This window comes from Leptonychotes weddellii, chromosome 7, assembly GCF_054177405.1.
Source record: "Leptonychotes weddellii isolate Sample4059 chromosome 7, ASM5417740v2, whole genome shotgun sequence".
In the NCBI taxonomy this organism is placed as follows: domain Eukaryota; kingdom Metazoa; phylum Chordata; class Mammalia; order Carnivora; family Phocidae; genus Leptonychotes; species Leptonychotes weddellii.
The window spans coordinates 11,151,863-11,170,686 of record NC_138375.1 but is presented as its reverse complement, the minus strand read 5'-3'; positions in this window follow the sequence as shown (position 1 = coordinate 11,170,686).

Here is an 18,824-nt window from a genome sequence, read left to right as displayed (position 1 = left end):
AGAGGGAGACAAACCATAATAGACGCTTAATCATAGGAAACAAATGGAGGGTTGCTGGAGGGGAGGTGGGTGCAGGGATGGGGTAACTGGGTGATGGACATTAAGGAGGGTATGTGATGTAATGAGCACTGGGTGTTATATAAGACTGATGAATCACTGAACTCTACCTCTGAAACTAATATAACACCATATGTTAATTAATTGAATTTAAATTTAAAAATAATAACTTAAAAAAAAAAAAAAGCTCCAAGGAGCTATACAAAATAAGAGACTTTTATCAACAGAAGGGAGGGAGACAAAGAAGTTATACTAGCAAAGAGCAATTAGGTTGTGGCAAGGTCACCTTCCTGTAAGGAATGGCAGGGGTCTATTAGGCAGATTACCTTACTAGTGCTGACCAGTTAATTCCAGGCTCACTGGTTTAAGATTTCATTCCTGGAAAAGGCTGAACTATAATTAAGCTAGATGTCACATCTCGGTCTGCTGATGTGGAACTTAGCATAAGTGACTCCATTTAGGACCTGTTGTCTTTTTTTTTCAACAGCATATTATATTTAATGTTTAAACTGCGAGAAGCAGTTTTCTGAGAGATTCCCTTACACGCATCTTATTATTCATTAATTAAGGGAGAATTATTTGCATTTGCCCTTTTGTGAATTTAACACAAAACATGCTTTCCTCTTTCTATGTTTCAACTGCTGTTTTATAGAGAAAAGGGTTAAACAACAGAACTTTAAGTGAATAGTGACTTTTTCTCATACAATGTAAGTCAGAGAACTCCTCATGAGGGAACAGGATGTCAAGCAGAGGGTATCGTGAGATTGGGCGGATGAGTGAGGCACTTAGGGAAAAGGAACATTTAGATTTAACATGCAGTTTTTCACTCAGATGCCTCCCCCTACCTAGACCCTCATGAGTGCTATGGATGGGAGGAGAGGCTGTTGGTGACAACTGAAGGAGACTCTAGGGTATAATACAGCAAGCACGAGCTATCGAACCACTTAGATATCTTTTGAATCTGTCTGTCTTCTCCCAATTCAATGTTATATCATATCTTACACTTGATTGTTTTAATACCATCCTAACTGCTCTCTGCTCTGTGTTAACCCCAGCAAACCTGGACTTCACACTCTGCCAGAAATACTTTTCTAAAATGCACATCTGACCATGTCATGCCACTGATGAAAATGTTTCAATAGCTCCCAATAGAGTAAATTTCTAATTCCATAGCAGGGCTCATGGAGTCATTCACCGTCTGACTCAATCTACCTTTCTGGTCTGCCTCCTACTCCTCGGGACAGATTGAGGAGTCAACAATTTGGCAGAGTGGAACCATAATAATTCAGAAGTGGTGATGAGAAGTGAGAGGGAAGAGCCTTCCTTGGAACCCTGAGGCACCCGGAAGGCAGGAGAACAGCAACATCTGCAAATAGCAGCATCTACATGCATTCGTGCTTCGGGATTTGGGGGTAGGAGGCGGCCAGTAGGGCCAGGTCTCAATCAGGTCTGGGGTTTTTCCTAGCAAATCATTAACCCTTCCAGAGGCTCTTCCCAGACTTCAATGACACACCCATGCTTTATCAATTTTTTAAACTCTGTCTTTGGAAAAGATTGCAAATGACTAAATGGTTCTTCCCATGGGAACAAAAATTCGATATTGACTGACTGAACTCCCAGAAGTTGTAGGCACTGACATAGGAACAGAGATGAACTGAGATATAGCTCTTATGCTAAAGGAACTCACAGGACCTTTAAAAGCTTTGGATTTTTAATGAGAAATGCACTTACTGCAGGAAACTGGGGCTCAGTATCTCCTCTCCCTGTCATATACCCAAAGCCCTGGCCAAGGAGAGGGAGATAATGTGTATGACGAAAGGAGCGTGGTCTGTAAGGAAAGGTGAATAAGACCTGGAGAGCAGGGGACACACAGGGCTGGCAGTTCCTGGAGCACAGATGAGAGACAACAACACGGAACAGGTGGTCGAGGCTGGTCTCGGCGGGACGGAAGGTGCCGGAGGACAGCACACACTGTGTCTTCACCTCTCCCAGCTCTTCTCCACAGGAGGTCCTATTTTACAGAAGGAGGTGGTTTGCAGTATTGAACTGGCCCTGCGTCTCTGAAACCCTAACAACCAGACTCACAGCTTAATCCTCCCTCCATCTGATCCAAGTCTTAGGAGATGAGGGACCACTTGAAAGCTGTCATTGGAACCACTCTGTGTGAGTGGATACTCTTTCTCGTGAATGCCATGTAATAACCTACCCCTGATTGCAGTGGCTTATGACACAACATTTATGCTTCTTGGTCTGAGGCTTGGGGATTGCAGAAGTGGCTTTGCTTGGAGCTGAAGTTCAGCTGGGTTTGGGCTCAGGTGAGAATCACGTCTGTCCCGCTTATCTCTTCTGAGAACCAGGCTGAGAACCAGTGGCTAGCAGAGCTAAGCTCTTCTAAGAGTGATCTCAGGGGCACGGAAGTGAGAAAGACACAACACTTCTTTAATACCTCTGTTCACATTGCATTTGCTCACATTCCATTGGCCAAAGTGAGACCCATTGTCAAGCCCAAAGTTGGAGAGGGGAGGATAGGAGATACACGCTGCCCCACGGGACAGTATAGTGTAAATGCCTGACATTACACTTTTTCATTGCCAAGGCATCCATTTCAAAGACATTTTACCAGCTGGATGACACAGCTATTAGTAAAACAGCTACGTAAGAAACCAGGCTGCCCACACACCATGAACTTCCCCTTTTAGAAAGCCCTGGATGTGGTGTCTGGTTAGTTGGTTAAACCACCGACTCTTGATTTTGGCTCAGGTCATGATCTCAGGGTGGTGAGACCGAGCCCACTGTGGGCTCTGCGCTAGGGGTGGAGCCTGCTTAAGGTTCACCCTCTCCCTCTGTAGCCCCTCAGAAGCCCTGGGTGACCTAAATAACTGAGTGACCCACTTTTCCCTTCCCATGCCCTAATTCCTCTTCTAAAAGTTTTAATTTGCCAATAGAGTGAACCTGTGAAAACTTAGACACCCCACCCTTGACCTCAACAAACACAGAGCCCAAAGTCCATGCTCCCCCCACTTACCTGCGACCTCTTTGTGTGACCCTTGGGTTGCTGTATACCCTCTATATACGCCAAGTCCTGTGTAATTGGTACCAGGAGTGGTTTCAGGAAACAGATCCTCCAGGACTTGGGCGTAGTAGATCTTTTTCTTTTTTCGAAGTTCCCTGAGAGTTGATGCTAAGGCGCATCTTGTACACATGGTAAGAGCACAAGGGCTGATCTAACCACAACACTGGTTCCCATCTGGGAAATGTCTGTGGGGGCTGCCAGAAGTAGTGGGGCCCAGTCGAGTGCCCCAGGCATTCCTGGCCAATAGCATCACCATCAATAGGCTTAGACCAGCACAAAGCAGAAGGTGAGGTTAGTGAAGAGGTATGGAACAATACTCCATTCTATCCTGCCAAGTGAGGCTACAACCTTTGTAATTGCTTGAGTTGCCATAGTGACTAAATGTCACAGACACTGGCTCTCCCAGTGTCCTGCCCTACACCGGCACCGCATCTCATGTTACCACTGGGACGTGTATTACCGTGATGCTACCACATGCCAGATTACCAGTGTCTGATTTCCCCTAGCCACAAGGTTATTCAAGCCCTCATACAATATTAAGAGTTAGAACAAATCCCAGAAACACATTTTGAGGATCTGTTTCCTGAAACCACTCCTGGTACCAATTACACTGTCAGATACAGAAAATAATGTTATACCTGGTTTATGTTCATAATACTTTATGAGAGATCACACTGAATATCCAGCTTTTGTACATCCCATTGATAGGAAAGAATTGATATCTTAAAAAAATACACCTCAACCTTCCATAAATCTTACTATTCAAAAACTACATTAAAAAAATTCTTGGCATTATTCCCTTTTCAGGATCTTTGTAACAGGTACTGAAAATCCCCAAGATGGTTAAGAGTTTTAAAGACACAAGGTTTTATTATGCAAATTCTGTAGATTTAGTGATGGTCAAAAATTGTGTCTACAAGGAACTGTGAAATGGAATATACATGAAAGTGTAGTAATAATTGAAAAAAATGGTCTATTAAATGTCAGTTGTAGTGGAGACTCACAAATCTCCCAGGAAATGTTATCAATATATCATCTTTATGAAAAGAAACAATAGGAGATACAGGAGATTTTACTGGAGAAAATGAAGATGTAGGGGAGAAAAAATGTGCAAAAACACTAATGGAGATCCTAATCACTCTTTGCTTTAGAAAAAAAAGGTGAAAATAAAATCTACACCCTAATAAGTCTTTTGAATTGTCAACCACTTAGTTTATTTCATATGATATCTTTGACTTTTTAAAATATAAAATACAGGTGTCTCTTATCTATAACCCCAAAGCGTAAAAATCCATGCAAAATGTGCTTTCTCACATCGAGCAACTACTAATCAAAGTATTTGTTTCCTACCCAAAGAGGTACACTTGGAGTGACAACAGAGATTATTTGCTAATGAAAATGTGATTACATTTGGTGATGAGGAGACGCCAGTATCCACCGGTATTTAATTTACCATCTGTTTGTTCTTACAGACAGGACACCTTGAAAGTCTTCAAAACACACACATGCAAACAAAAGATATTCTGTTATCATCTGCATGGTGAAAAACTCATTATTTGCACCTGGTGCTGAAATGTCTCTCCTTTCAGGAAAAGGATTTAAAGAGGGCTTTGGAGCATGAATCCAGTGCTAACGAACACTGACAGGCAGGGAGAGCAGAAGCCTTCTGCTCCACAGGACTGTGCTGCCCCATGGACTGCTCCATGGTCCTGTTCTGCCCTAACTCCACCTTCAGGGACAGATGGAAGAAACACACTCCCGGGGCTGGGTGAGCAACGACTCTCCACACTCAGGCATCATGGATGTGGAGATACTCTCCTGCAAGTGGGTAAGAGTAGAGACCATGGCTGGGATGACCATGTGTGATTATTGTGATAATTGACAGCTTTTCCCTTTCCTCCCAACAAATATTTCTCCTGGGGGATCCAGCTATAAAACCCTTACAAGAGAAATGACTTACATAGCAGGTCTACTTGCATTCCAGAGTCTTTATTTTCTATATCCCAACTTGGTTTCCATTTTGAACCTCCCTTCATCAGGATGGCAGGAAATAGGTCCATCTTCCTTAGGGTTAAAGTGGGTGACTCTGTGTTCTGGTTTTCCTATGTCCTGGCTTACGCTGGTTATTCCAGGGTAATTCTCAGTACTCCCAAATGTATCCTGGTGTCCATATGTGGTCACCCTGGTAAATGACCTCCCCAATCCCCAGGTCATCTCAAAGTTGCTAAAGGCTCACAGGCTTTAGTGTAGGAAGAGGGAACAGGGGTCTGACCATTAAATTACATAGTTTAATTGTGTAGGCAATCAGGTCTGGGGTCTGAGACTTTCTGCCACCTCTCTGCCATGTTTAGGAAGTGACATCTTTCCAAATCTGTCCATATTTTTATGCAGAGATGCTGAGATCCTTCTCTAGGGTCTGACTGCTTCCTTGACACAATGCCCAGAAGGTTGAACTCTTGTCCATGTGGGAGGCAAACTGATAGTCCTGTTCCCCCAACTGTAGCATAGACCTAGTAACATGCTTCTAATATCTGTAATATAACAAAAAAATGATGGGATGCCAATTCTGATGTTAGGTAAATACATTCTGGCTTCTGTGTTGTTCACCCTCTCTCATGGAAGCCAGCTGCCATGTTGTGAGCTTCCCAGTGGAAAAGTCCACATGGTAAGGAACAACCAGCAAAGACTTGAGGTCCTCAGTTCAATAGCCCACAGGGAACTGAATCCTTCCAGCAGTCACATGAGTGAGGTTGGAAGCAAAGCCCTCTGGGTCAAGACATGAGGTAACTGCAGCCATGACCAACATTTTGATGGAAAACTGTGAGAGGATCTGAGCAGAGGACCCAGTTTAAGTGAATTTAGATCCTGACCACAGAAAACTATGAGTTAGTAAGTCTTTATTGGTTTAAGCTGCCAAATTTTGGGGTAATTTGTTATATAGCAAAATATAAATAATTTGGCCTTTCAGTTCTGGGGGTCTAGGTACCTGTCTTAGATCTTATTGATGCCAGGAATGAGGGAACAAATCCCTCCTTGTCATAACAGTGTCTTTAATGTTCTATATTCTGATACTTTGATAACTGGGACCTTGCTGACCATGTAGGAACTTTCCCTCCCAGGGTGAACCAATAGCTAGAGATAGTAAGCAACTCACCAGCAGTGTGCTTTTCAAATACAAACTAACCAATCCAGAGCCCATAGCCCAACCACCTTGTCTACCAGGCTTTCACAGTATAAGCCACTGTTCACCTACCCTAATCACCCAATAGCCTGGTACCAGACAACTAGGGGCAGTCACTATGCCCTAGAACCCAAGAAAACTATTCAAATTAACCAGTCCAAATCCTGCTTACCCTGACTTACCCATTCTTCCCTGCAGAAACCACAGGAAAGTCTCTTACCCTGTCTTTTCCCCACTCCCTCTGCCTCCCAACTGACCCCATGGTGTGGTGTGTCCCTTCCCCTTGGGAACTATGAGTAATAAGCTATCTTTTCAATGGCAGTTGACTCCTGATCTGTTGGTCTTACTATACCTCGGATTTTCTATTAATTCACTAATATTTTACAACAGTTCTTCTTGGGATGCCTGGATGGCGCAGTCAGTTAAGGGCCTGACTCTTGATTTCAGCCCAGGTGGTGATCTCAGTGTCCTGAGATCGAGCCCCAGGTGGGGCTCTGCTCTCAGCAGGAAGTCTGCTGGAGATTCTCTCCCTCTACCCCTCTCCATCCCACCCCCTCTAAAAATAAATAAATAAATAAATCTTTAAAACACTCACCCTTTTTCCTTCCCTCTAATCAGGGGTACCTTTTATAGTTTTGTAGGTTTAAATGAAACTCCACTTTCCTTCCTGCTTCTGGTCAAACATTTGGCCTGAATAGCATACCACTTGTGTTTACTTAACCCAAAAACTAAATGCCAGAGATCACAGGTCTTTCTTGCTCTTAGTCCTGTCTATGGTCCCATCTTCTTTATGTAAAGGGGTCGGGGGAGGAAATGCTATGTGAAAAATACAAAGGTTAGTACCGTAAAATACTGAATTCTGCTGTGGCTATGCATTTGCTCTTAGGAGTGTGAATCCCCCAGAGAAAATCTGGACAGGAAATGGACATAAGATTAATTTTTAGGGTCCGCGAGAAAGAAAATGATGACTCACAGGAAGCAGGCTGTAGCTAAAGGTGACCTTAAGGATTTACATGACAAAGAAGATCATCAAAATTCGGTAAATTGATCAAAATGCACAAACAGTGAAATTTTTACATGTAGACTTTTTTTTTTTTAAAGGAACTAGCTTCTCCTATGCTCCAGCTCTAGGAAGAACTCTGTGATTAAAAGTAAACTGTGTCACTAATGTTGACTTCTGAATACCAAAAGGTTAAAAAGAAAGGTTTTGGGTATAAAATTAGAAAAAAGAAACACCAAAAAGGCTATTTTAAGTACATGTGTGTGTTTCCCTTCCTTCCCACCCCGGTAAACTTATATTGAGTAGTTCATTTAATGGAAGACTTCGTGAAAACTACAGTCCATGTGCTAAGGTTTGTTTTACATGGGTCACTAATGTGGGAGGTTTTGATACCTTATGTTGAAAGTAGAGCAGTCAAATAATTCCATGAGTGTGAACTTGGCATCATATTCAATTTAACCTTAGGGGAAAGCTGCCAGGTTTCCAAATACTGGTTTCTAAATAAAATAAAATATTTAGTTCTCTGACTTGACGTCAAAGCATGTTGCTTTGATTCGTGAAGCATGAGCTGAAAATTCTATTTTTCATCCTCTTGTTTCCCCTAAGGGAATCCCAGGCAAGATTTGACTTCAGAAGGGTAGGAATTCTGCTGCCTAATCTCTGCAGAGAGATGCATGCCCATCTTGCCCAGACCATGTATGAGTCAGGATATAATAGAGTATGCTGCAGTAACAAACAATTCAAAACCTTGCTGGCCCAAAGCAAAAAAATAAATAAATAAATAAATAAAGGGGGGGTGGCGCCTATCCATCAGAGATTGGCAGTAGTGTTCTATTTTGCACAATCTCTCAAGTGATCCATGCTTATGGAAGAGCCACATTTCAAATGTCGCTCATTTCTATGCCAGAGAGAAAGAACATTTTGGAGGACCTTGAATTTGTAAGTAATGCCCAGTCCACATCTCATTGGCCAGTGATACTGTCATGACCCCACTAAGGTATGAGAGGGACAGAAATTCAATCCTTATGAGTCCAGAAGGAGAGGATCCTACAGGCAAGATGGATTCCATGCCTCTGCAAAGGCACCAAGCCACTTTTCCTTTATCTGCATCAGTTAATCCTCATTTACTCTTTTCTTTATTTTGGAATCCTTTTTTTTTTTTTTGCATCAATATTTGGACACTGCTGTCCATCTTGTCCATCTCATCTACAGGTTTGCACACATGGGTGAACATTACAATCTTTCAAAAATAGTAATACCCAAGTGCCACCCAAAACCAATGTCTTCAGAATATTTGGGAAATGGGGCCAGTACTTTTAAAAAATCCTCCAGGTGAGTCAAATGTGCAACAGAGATGAAAAGCACTGTTCTATGTCTGAATGAATGGCCTCTATGTTTGTCTCTGCATCAACCTTCCAGAAACACCAAAGGTAAAACACCAAGTCCCTGAACTCATGTCACATGCCTGAACAAGAGAAACTCTACCCTCAGACCCTACAGTGAATTCTTCTGTGGAGGGAGATCACACATTCCAAACGCATTCCTTCAGATGACAAGGCTTGCCTTCTTCCCACCACCACGCCAAGTTGCCAGAAAACCATCATTTATAGAAGTGACATAAAAGAGCCCATTACTCAAATTTAGAAACTCGGAGTTATCTTATTCCAGTTAACTAGTATTGTGTCAAATATCACCCCAAAATTTAGAAGCTGAAAAGAACAACAATTATTTATTTTGCTGCCAAATCTGCATGTGACCCTGCTCCAAGTGGTGTCATCTGGGGTTGTACTAACTACACCTCAGATAGCTCTCTCACCTGGCTGGCAAGCTGGTGCTAGCTGGTGAGGCCTCTCCGTGAAGCAGCTTTGTGCTTCCTCACAACGTGGCTGGATTCTGAGGGAAAGAATCTCAAGGTACAAAAATCTGTATTGCCTTTTTTGACTTAGAGGTCACTTTCCAGGCATAGGTCCACCCAGATTCAAGTGGATAGAACAGAGATCCTACCGCTCAATGGGAGGAGTTTCAAAATCACATTGTAAGCATAGCACATGGATGGGCAATATTATTGTGGCCATTTCTTTTCTTTTCTTTTTTTTTTTTTAGATTTTATTTATTTGAGAGAGAGAGACAGAGATAGTGAGAGAGAGAGCACAAGTGGGGAGGAGAGGGAGAAGCAGGCTCCCCACAGAGCAGGGAGCCCGATGCAGGACTTGATCCCAGGACCCTGGGATCATGACCTGAGCCGAAGGCAGACGCTTAACCGACTGAGCCACCCAGGCGCCCTATTGTGGCCATTTCTGAAAATGTATTCTGCCACATTTTCTCAATCAACCTCCAAATGAGAGGCAGAATTCTACAGTGATTTAAACCACTAGCTCTAGGGGCTCCTGGGTGGCTCAGTCAGTTAAGCGTCCGACTTTTGATTTCAGTTCAGGTCATGATCTCAGTGTTCTGAGATCAAGCCCTGAGTCGGGCTAAGGGCTGAGCATGGAGCCTGCTTAAGATTCTGTCTCTCCCTCTCCCTCTGCTCCTCCCCCCACTCATGTGCTCTGTCTTTCTAAAAAAATTAAAAATAAAACACTAGATCTAGGACTAAACTTTTAAGCTCTTCTTACTGGCTGTATGGACTTGGTTGAGTTTTTACCCGCCCACTCCCAACCCATGCCTAAGGCTTAATTTTCCATTGTAAAATGGGGAGGAAGATAATAAGAATAGTGCCTATCCCATATGCAAGTTGATTATAGATCCTGGTTTACCTGTGACATCCCTGCTTTATACCTATTGTCTGACATCTTATACAGTTTAGCATTTGCCCTGAATTTTCATGTTTTAATTACATTTTATCATTGATATTTATATCAAAATATGTTTAGTTAATCTCCACTTCCTACTTTCAACTTCTGCTATGGTCTTGTCTAGTAGTGTAGGATACACATGTGTAATGAGTAGGGTTCTTACTATAATGTGTGTTTAAATCTACAAATTGACCACCAATATCCCAACTCTTTTTGTGAACCCTTTCCTACAAGCAATACCTCCTTTTCAAATATAGCATTCAGGGAGTAATAGGCAAAATAATGGCCTGCCAAAGATGTTCATGTCCTAATCCCCAGAGCCTGTGAATATGTTATATTCCATGGCAAAGGGAAATCAAGATTGTTAATAAGCTGACCTTAAAATAGGGAGATTATCTTGGATTATCCAGGTGGGGCCAATGTAGTTACAAAGATCCTTAAAGGTAGAGCTGGGAGGCCAAGGAGGAATCAGCATCAGAGTGATACCTGTGGAAGAGACTCAACTGGCCATTTCTAGCTTTGAAAATGTAAGGGGGTCACCAGCCAAGGAACATGGGCAGACTCTAGAACCTGGAAAAGGCAAGATATGGGTTCTCCTCTCGAGCCTCCAGAAGGAACATAGCCCTGCCAACATTTGATTATAACACCATCATAAAACTGGCATTGAACATCTGAACTTCAAAACTGTAAAATAGTAAATTTGTGTTGTTTGAAGGGAATAAGTTTTTGCTAACTTTTAATAGCAGCAATAGGAAACTGATGCACTGGTTTACTTTTGACATTTTACAGCTGAACTTTCGAGTAACTTGATTTTGGATTCTCCAGGTAGTGTTCTTATTTTAGATAAATGTATATTTGATGGAGTTCTTATTTTAGGTAAATGTATATTCTGTAACACAATGGAGCAAAATTAAGAAGGCCTATGATTTTACAGCATCTCCATATGGTAAAACATTCAAAAGAATCATAGAGAAAATTTAGACATGTTTTGTCTTATAAAAATACTGTCAAGTACAAGTATGATGAATGGAAGTAAAAAGACAGTAATCAGGAAAATATTTGAGCTGAAATATTTATAGACTTCACTGTGGAAAACATGTGAACTGATAATTCCTACTTTTACAACTCTGCCTGAATTACCACATATCTTAACACTTGAAGGGAGAGAGTTCTTTAGCAATATTATGGTTTGCAGAAAACTGTCGATTGACTGTGTCAAGATCTGTATATTTATTAATCATAAAATACAACCTTAAAGAAGATGGTATGCAATTTTATGGGAAAAAATAAGACTATATTGAAATTTAAAATTCTTTAGAAAAAATATCAGTAACATGGTATTAAAAAGAGAAGACTGAGAAAACTGATGGAGGGATGAAAATGTATTCCAGGAATGACTATACTACTCATGTTACTTTAAATCTTCAGATGGTTAATATAAAATTTCCTTTTAATATAATGCTCATGGTTCTATGTTACTGTTTTCTTTAAATAATTTTATTTTAAAAAATGGCTTCAGGGGTACTGGGTGGCTCAGTCAGTTAAGCGTTGGACTCTTGCTTCCTCCTCAGGTCATGATCTCAGGGTCCTGGGATCGATCCCTGCGTTGGGCTCTGTCTTCTGCATGGAATCTGCTTGAAATTCTCTCTCTCTCTCCCTCTGTCCCTCCCCCCACACTCTCTCTCAAATAAATAAACAAATCTTCTAAATAAATAAATAATAAAATGGTTTTGTAATGAGCAAAGAGAAAAAAAAAAAAAGAAAGAGACAAACCAAGAAACAGACTTTAAACTATAAAGAACAAATGGATGGGTCCTGGAGGGAAAGTGGGTGGGGGATGGGTGAAATAGATGATGGGAATTAAAGAGTTCATTTATTTTAAATATGGTTTTGTAAGTAGGGCCACCAATATAATAAGATCAACTTGTAGCTCAATAAATAAATACTTCAAAAGTTACTATGATATAAATTATTTTAGTATCCCCTTTTAATTCACAAAATATCTGTGTGAGTTATGTGATCACACAGTTAGTGATTAGTAATGATAATTTTTTATTTTTCTTAATTAGTGAGCAAGTCCTGCTGATTGGAATTGGTGTGATACACATGTATTTCATGATTGCATCCAAATAAGCTGTGATATTCTATCATTCAAAAGGGAAGCTTCAGTTGCCAAAACACATACTTTATATTTTACAGTTGAAACAACTAAACTACCAGGATGTTTCCTCTCTATTCAAAAAAAACTCCAAATCTTTTCCTCTTCCTCATTTCAGACTTCTTTTTCACCCGGATCAACGCTCTGCCTCTAGGTCTTGAGGTTCACAGTGCTTCATACTCATCTGCCATTTTTGCAAAAATGCCGATTCCTTGGGCCTTACCTTGGAGGCTTCTGATTCAGTATGTTTGGACTGGTACCCAGGAATCTTCATTTCTCATGCCCCCCACCTCCTTAGATGATTCTGATGCACTTCTATCATTGGAGGACAAGGGGACCACAATTGGAAGAATTGGTTCAAATTCTGGTTCAACATGGCTGCAAGAGTGATTCTTCCAAAATCAGAGTGGCATCTTCCTGCCTGCTGGATGTAGCCCCACATCCTTAGCGGTGTGTACAAGACCCTTCAACGAGGTGGCTGCTGACTGGCTCTGCCTCTGCTGCACCTGGGTTCAGCCTCCATCTGCCGGGATGAGGGGCAGAGTGGAGGACTGCTCGCATCTGCGCGGTGCAGGCACACAGCCTCCAGCCCACCTGAGATATAGCAGAACTTAGCAAGCTCCCAAGGCTATCTCATATTCTGAAATCCCTTCTAAATCCCTGGCTGGTCTACCTGAATATTGCTTGCCTGACATGGGCTCACGCTCTCAGGTGAACAGAGCTGCTGGCCTTCTCTGTTGGCTTGCCACCGAGTTGCTCCTCTAACTGACAATATTCCACGTCAGGTGAACCACTTTCTGCAGGGACAGTTAAGCTGGTGGGTTTGATGGCTGCCCTGCCTGCCCTCGATGAACTACCACACTGGAGAACTGGGGTGTTAGCAACAGCCCTGAGAATAAGGCCAGAGACGCACAGTGTTCTTAATCAAGTTGCAGTAGCTTTTGTGAATTAATCCTTGTCAATTTGTTGCATGCTTTTGATCAGATTCTAGAGTGCCAGACATGGTTGGTTGTGACCATTTTGCATAGTTTTAAAGTTGGTTTGGGGGAGAAGATTTGCACTGCCAGAGTCAGAACCATGCCCATAGACAGAGTCAGCACTACCCCCATGGACATTTCATAAAGTTTTCACACACATACACACACACACACACACACACACACACACTGCACTCCTGTGTATATGAATGTATGATACTATTGATCACCAGTGAAATATGTGTTTGGAATTTGTTTCCCTGGGTAGAGCGGATGGGCCACACAGGAACATTCACCCTATTCTCCTTGTGACCACCAGAACACACATCGCATGGTGGCTGACCAGAGTGAGAAGCATTGTCCCTCTAGATGTCTAATTTTCTAGTACAAAATTTAAAGGCCCCTTGTGCCTCCATCTCATTTTAATCAGTGACACATTCTTTTTTAAAAAAATATTAAATTTATTTGAGAGAGAGTGAGGGGAGGGAGTCCCAAGCAGACTCCTCCATGAGCACATAGCCGGATGCGGGTGTGGAGCCCTTCACGGGGCTTGATCCCATGACTCTGAGATAATGACCCAAGCCAAAACCAAGGGTTGGATGCTCAACCGACTGAGCCGCCCAGGCGCCCCAATCAGTGACACATTCTAAATGCTTGAGCGAAACAGTGCCTCCAGCTCACGTGTGAGTCTAAGGACATTGAAACTGTACCCGCTCACAGTGTAACAGGACCCACTGCCATACTGCTGGAGCTTCCAGGGTGCTGTAGGAATATTTTCCCTCCAAAAAATTTCACGGGCTCTCACTGAAAACATCCTGAGAAATTTCAACAACAACAGAAAAAGATAAAGGACTGTTTAGATATAAAATACTCAAATCGTTTTCATGTATTGTCTAAGCTGATGTGATTAGCTCATGAGAATAACTCCAAACCCTTGCCAGCACATAACAGGCTTTCTACATAGGTCTAGTTGGAAAGAGAAAGAAAAACTACGTACAGCTGTTCCAAGGCCGGGAAATGCTGTGCAGCCCTGACCGCAGCCGTTTGCCTGCCAAATAGTTCCAGCAAGTTCTAAATTAAATCCAGCTCTGGAGAAGTTTTATGATTTGCATCACATGATTTCTGGTGTCTGTATCTGGGAGGCTTACTCTTCCCTGTTTTGAAAGCCCCTCCAGCAAAGTCTGCCTATTTTCTTCATCTTAAAGGACTAATTAATCTAGAGGAGAAATAGCATTTTATTCTCTGAGGTTAGAACACCCACAGTAGTCAACCACCAGCATTGTAAGGAAGTAGGATTCCCAATCTCTTTACACTAAGGAATGACCACTGGGGTGAAAGCTTCTGGTGCACCCCCTTCCTGCAGCCCCCTTGTAGGGTCTCCATATCCCCTAAACGAAGGACACGCACGTCTGTGCTTTCTCGACTTTTCGTTCGCGATTCTCTAAGAATCCTAAGTTAATTATAATAATACATTGTTATAACACTTCGTAAAGCTCTTTCGTGCATATTATCTCATTTGTAACTTTAAAACAACCATGTGAAATAGGCCAGGTAGATATTAACCTCACCATGTTACAAATTAAAACACAGAGGCTCTCAAAGACTAAGGAATTCCTCCTAAGTGTTAAGGTCACAGCCAGCCACTGTCAGAAAGAACTGGGCAGTATTTTCTAGCCCCAAATCCTATGCTTCTCCCACTTGGCCCACCACCTCCCTCACCTCATCAGCTGCGTGGGCATATCAATCTGTTCCTAAATTCAAAAGTGCCATTTTTCCCAAGAGTGTTTATTTATTTGGCAGGAAAATTATCTATATTTTTGGTAACCCCTAGTGATTACAATTAACATTTTTCCATCTCTCAACAGACTGTGACATATAGATTAACTCTGCATGAGGCTGACAGAAATGGAAGCACGAGACAGATCTGAGTATTCATTAGTGAATAGTAAATATACTTAAATTATGTACTCCTGCCTGAATTGTACAACATCCTCATCTCTCTGGGACACAATTCCCAGAAATCAACCATAATGTACATTTGCAGGATCCCTGAGGCCAAAGACCAAAAAGAATTTATTTCGCACTGAACTAAAAATCTGGCTATGAATAGGCTTCCATTAAGGTAAACAAAATAACATCCCATGGCCCTTTTACACATTTATTCTATTATTCTGTTTCCATGTGATACCACATTCCTAGACTATTGGTAAGTGTTTGAGGGACCTGAGAACATTTTGTCCCATTATTAATGAGATCAACCAACATGAAAATATTTAATGAGAACAAATTTGGTGGAAGTACTTGACTGGCACCTTACTTGATTATTTTCTGAGTTTATTAGTGACAGCAATAATGTTAGTTGTTGCAACAGATAAATCCCCAAATCTGTGACATAATACAAAAATGTCTACTTCTCATTCAAAGTGTGGTGGAGATTGAGCAGCTCTGGCTGGTTGGTTCTGGGAATTGTATGAATGAAAACTTGTGCAATTCAGAGATCTGAAAAGCTTGTACAATTCAGGCAACACTACTTCATTTTAAGTATACCTTAGTATTCCCACACATAATTCATGCATTTGGTTGAACTGCTCATAGGATGTTTTTAAGCACCAGATCTGGGAATAGCAAACATCACTTCCATGCACATTGCACTGGCCAGTTTCATAGCCTCAACCCCACAGCAAGAGATTTTGAGGAATGTAGTCTTGCTGTATTCACATGAAAAGGCAATGTTATGGGAAACAAAAACTATAATCTCTGCCCACCCTAATAGATAAATTCTTATACAACAAGGTTTTCTCTGCAACCAGATCATTCCAGAAGCACCAAATGTCTATTTTGGAGAAATATTCTAAGAATAGGAACTTTATGATCTTATCAACAAGAAAGATTACTAATTGAAAGGTGTTTTTTCTGTTGAAGACTACTCTCAAAGCCTCAAAGGGTCCTACTCATAAGGACTGGGAGTAGGGAGGAGATGTACAAAGCAGGAGGGTGTACTGAGGAGCAGAGATTGAGCTGGGAGGGATTTAGCAATCCAGACCTGTCATTTCAATTTTGTAATCCAATAAAGATTTTCTGCCAAAGATTGTGTGTGTGTGTAATTATTTCTATTATTTCTGCTGACCAGGGTAAGCTATGCCATATAATTCAGATGCAGATGACTACCTTGGAATCACAATAGTCTAGGAAACTCTGGATTCTCACAAATAACTCAAGTTTGACGTCATCCAGATGCATTAAACGGTCCAAGAAACTCTATTCCTTTTAGTGTTGTTCATGCTCTTTTGTAAAACAGTGACAGTGGATACACTTCTGTTCCTAGAGCATATGCAGTTCTATATCTTCCAATGCTTTTCTCAGAATTGAGCAGGAAAGTTTATCAGTGTGATCATGCCTGATTTTCCTTTGCTGTTTCAATGCTTTTCTTTGGAGTCCATGCCGTCATCACTCTATAAACATTAGAGAACCCATGATCTTCTGAATTTGGTTTCTCCAAAACTTAGGAAATCAAGCTGCACAAGTTAGTTTCAGACCTTATACGGTCAAATTATTATTATTTTTCTTATTCTTGAAGAAGACACAGTCAGGCTTAGATGTCCATATCCTGCTCTGTGTTATTCTTATTTCCATAAAAAAACTGAGTTTTATTAACCTCCCAGAACACATCTAAGAAAGAAGTATGGATAAAACATGGGACACCCAATCATATGTATTATTCAGTTTTGCAGTTTAGTTGCTTAACTTTTGGAATTTTGGTGCATTACACTCTTTAAAAAGACGGTATACATTTAGAGTTTGAAATAAATTAAATAAGCCCTGTCAGTTCTCAACAGCTCTGTTCACATGTTTACTACATATATTTCTTTCCCCAAGAGTGGAACAATGTATGTGAACCTAATAGAAACAGAATTTTAGTTTCTTATAAAGCACAGTCCATACCATGTTGACATAGACAATATCCAAATTTTCTCTAATCTCCAAAATGTTTCATATTCTGGGGCATGTAAGCATGTCAAGACACAATTTTCTACCAATACCAGAGGGTTGTACATTTCATGTTCAAAGTAGAATGAGTTCTCTATGAAGACAATGCAGTGTACCATTGGGGATTTTGAATTTATCACAGACAAAATGAAAATGGTCACTAAAGTGGGTGGCTGCATCTGTTTCCCTGCTTTCCAAGGAGTATCGGTTTTGGCTTAGAAAAATATACATTGGAAACCGAAGACTCTGTTAGGTCACTTAACCACTCATATATTTTCACATACTTTAGAGATTATTGTGTATTTTAAAGAAATAAAGAGAACTCTCACAAGCAGCAGAAAGAAAATTGATGTCCAAATCTCTTTTTCATGATTGTTCAGTTTGATTTAGAATATATCAGGAATTAGCACAATAATATAAATGCAGGGCAGGGCAGTATTTTCTAAGCCATTTGCATGGAACCCTTAATACTGTTAGAAATAGATCCCATAGTCAAAAATAAATGGGAATGCTTGAATAAAAGACACTGAACAGATTTCTTTTATCAAAGGACTTTTCAGAGCCCTTAATAACTAATACACATTGAGATTCTCCCAGATGTATGGTCTCTGAATGCTTTATTTCCTAAACTTACTTGGCCACCATCAACTTTTTTTGGCAGATCTCTATTAACATCTTGAGTCATAGTAGTGTTCTACAGACCAGAGTTTGGGAAAGTTCCAGTGGGGACTAAAGCCCCCCTTTGAATTTTCTAGAACATATATCCTGGCTATGTCTATACAAGTGTTGAAGGACTTCAGCAGCTAAGTGGAAAAAATCAGAACCAATCAGTTCAATGTGGAATAGCTGTGTTGACAAAACAAAAATTTACTGAAGGTACAATGTGGCATCAAGTGCATGTAAAGGTAAGTACCTAATAATTATGAAAATAATCTAATGGAGACAAAACTAAACTTTAAAAATAACAAAATGGTTATATGCAAACTAATGTCTCTCAGACACACCTCCCATTTATTCATTTTACAAATAACTAAGAGTCTTCTGTGTATGTCAGGCATTGGACCAGTCACCAAGGGCATAGCAGTGAGTGGACACTTGAAATCCCTCCTACACAAAGGTTTTAGAGATCCTCGGTAGTGTGATCCGGGCATCATTTATATCTTCGTTCCCATTGATATATAGCAGTCCTACTTGAGGTTTACCACAATAGAGAGGCAATGATAATTAACCACAATAAAAAAATACCAGAAATATGTTAAAACTGAACATATCCTTCTAAAAAGCTACAGATAGAATTCAGTATGCAGATGATTAAATTCTTTATTCTCAAATCTTTTTAAATATAGATGTGGTACTTTCTTAAGCAATTACTGCAGTTAGAGCCAAAAATGACATTTTTATCTCAAGTTTCTGTTGAGTTTACAAAACAACTTTTTGCAGGTTTCCTCCAGACACTTTCCATCCCAAGAAACCACGAGGCTATTATGTTTAGGAAATGTCACAGTATTCCCCCCACACCATAAAGGAACTGCATTACTATATTATCTCTAGGCAGAGTCGAGCATTTTCCAAACAAAACATGAGCTAATCTAAAAG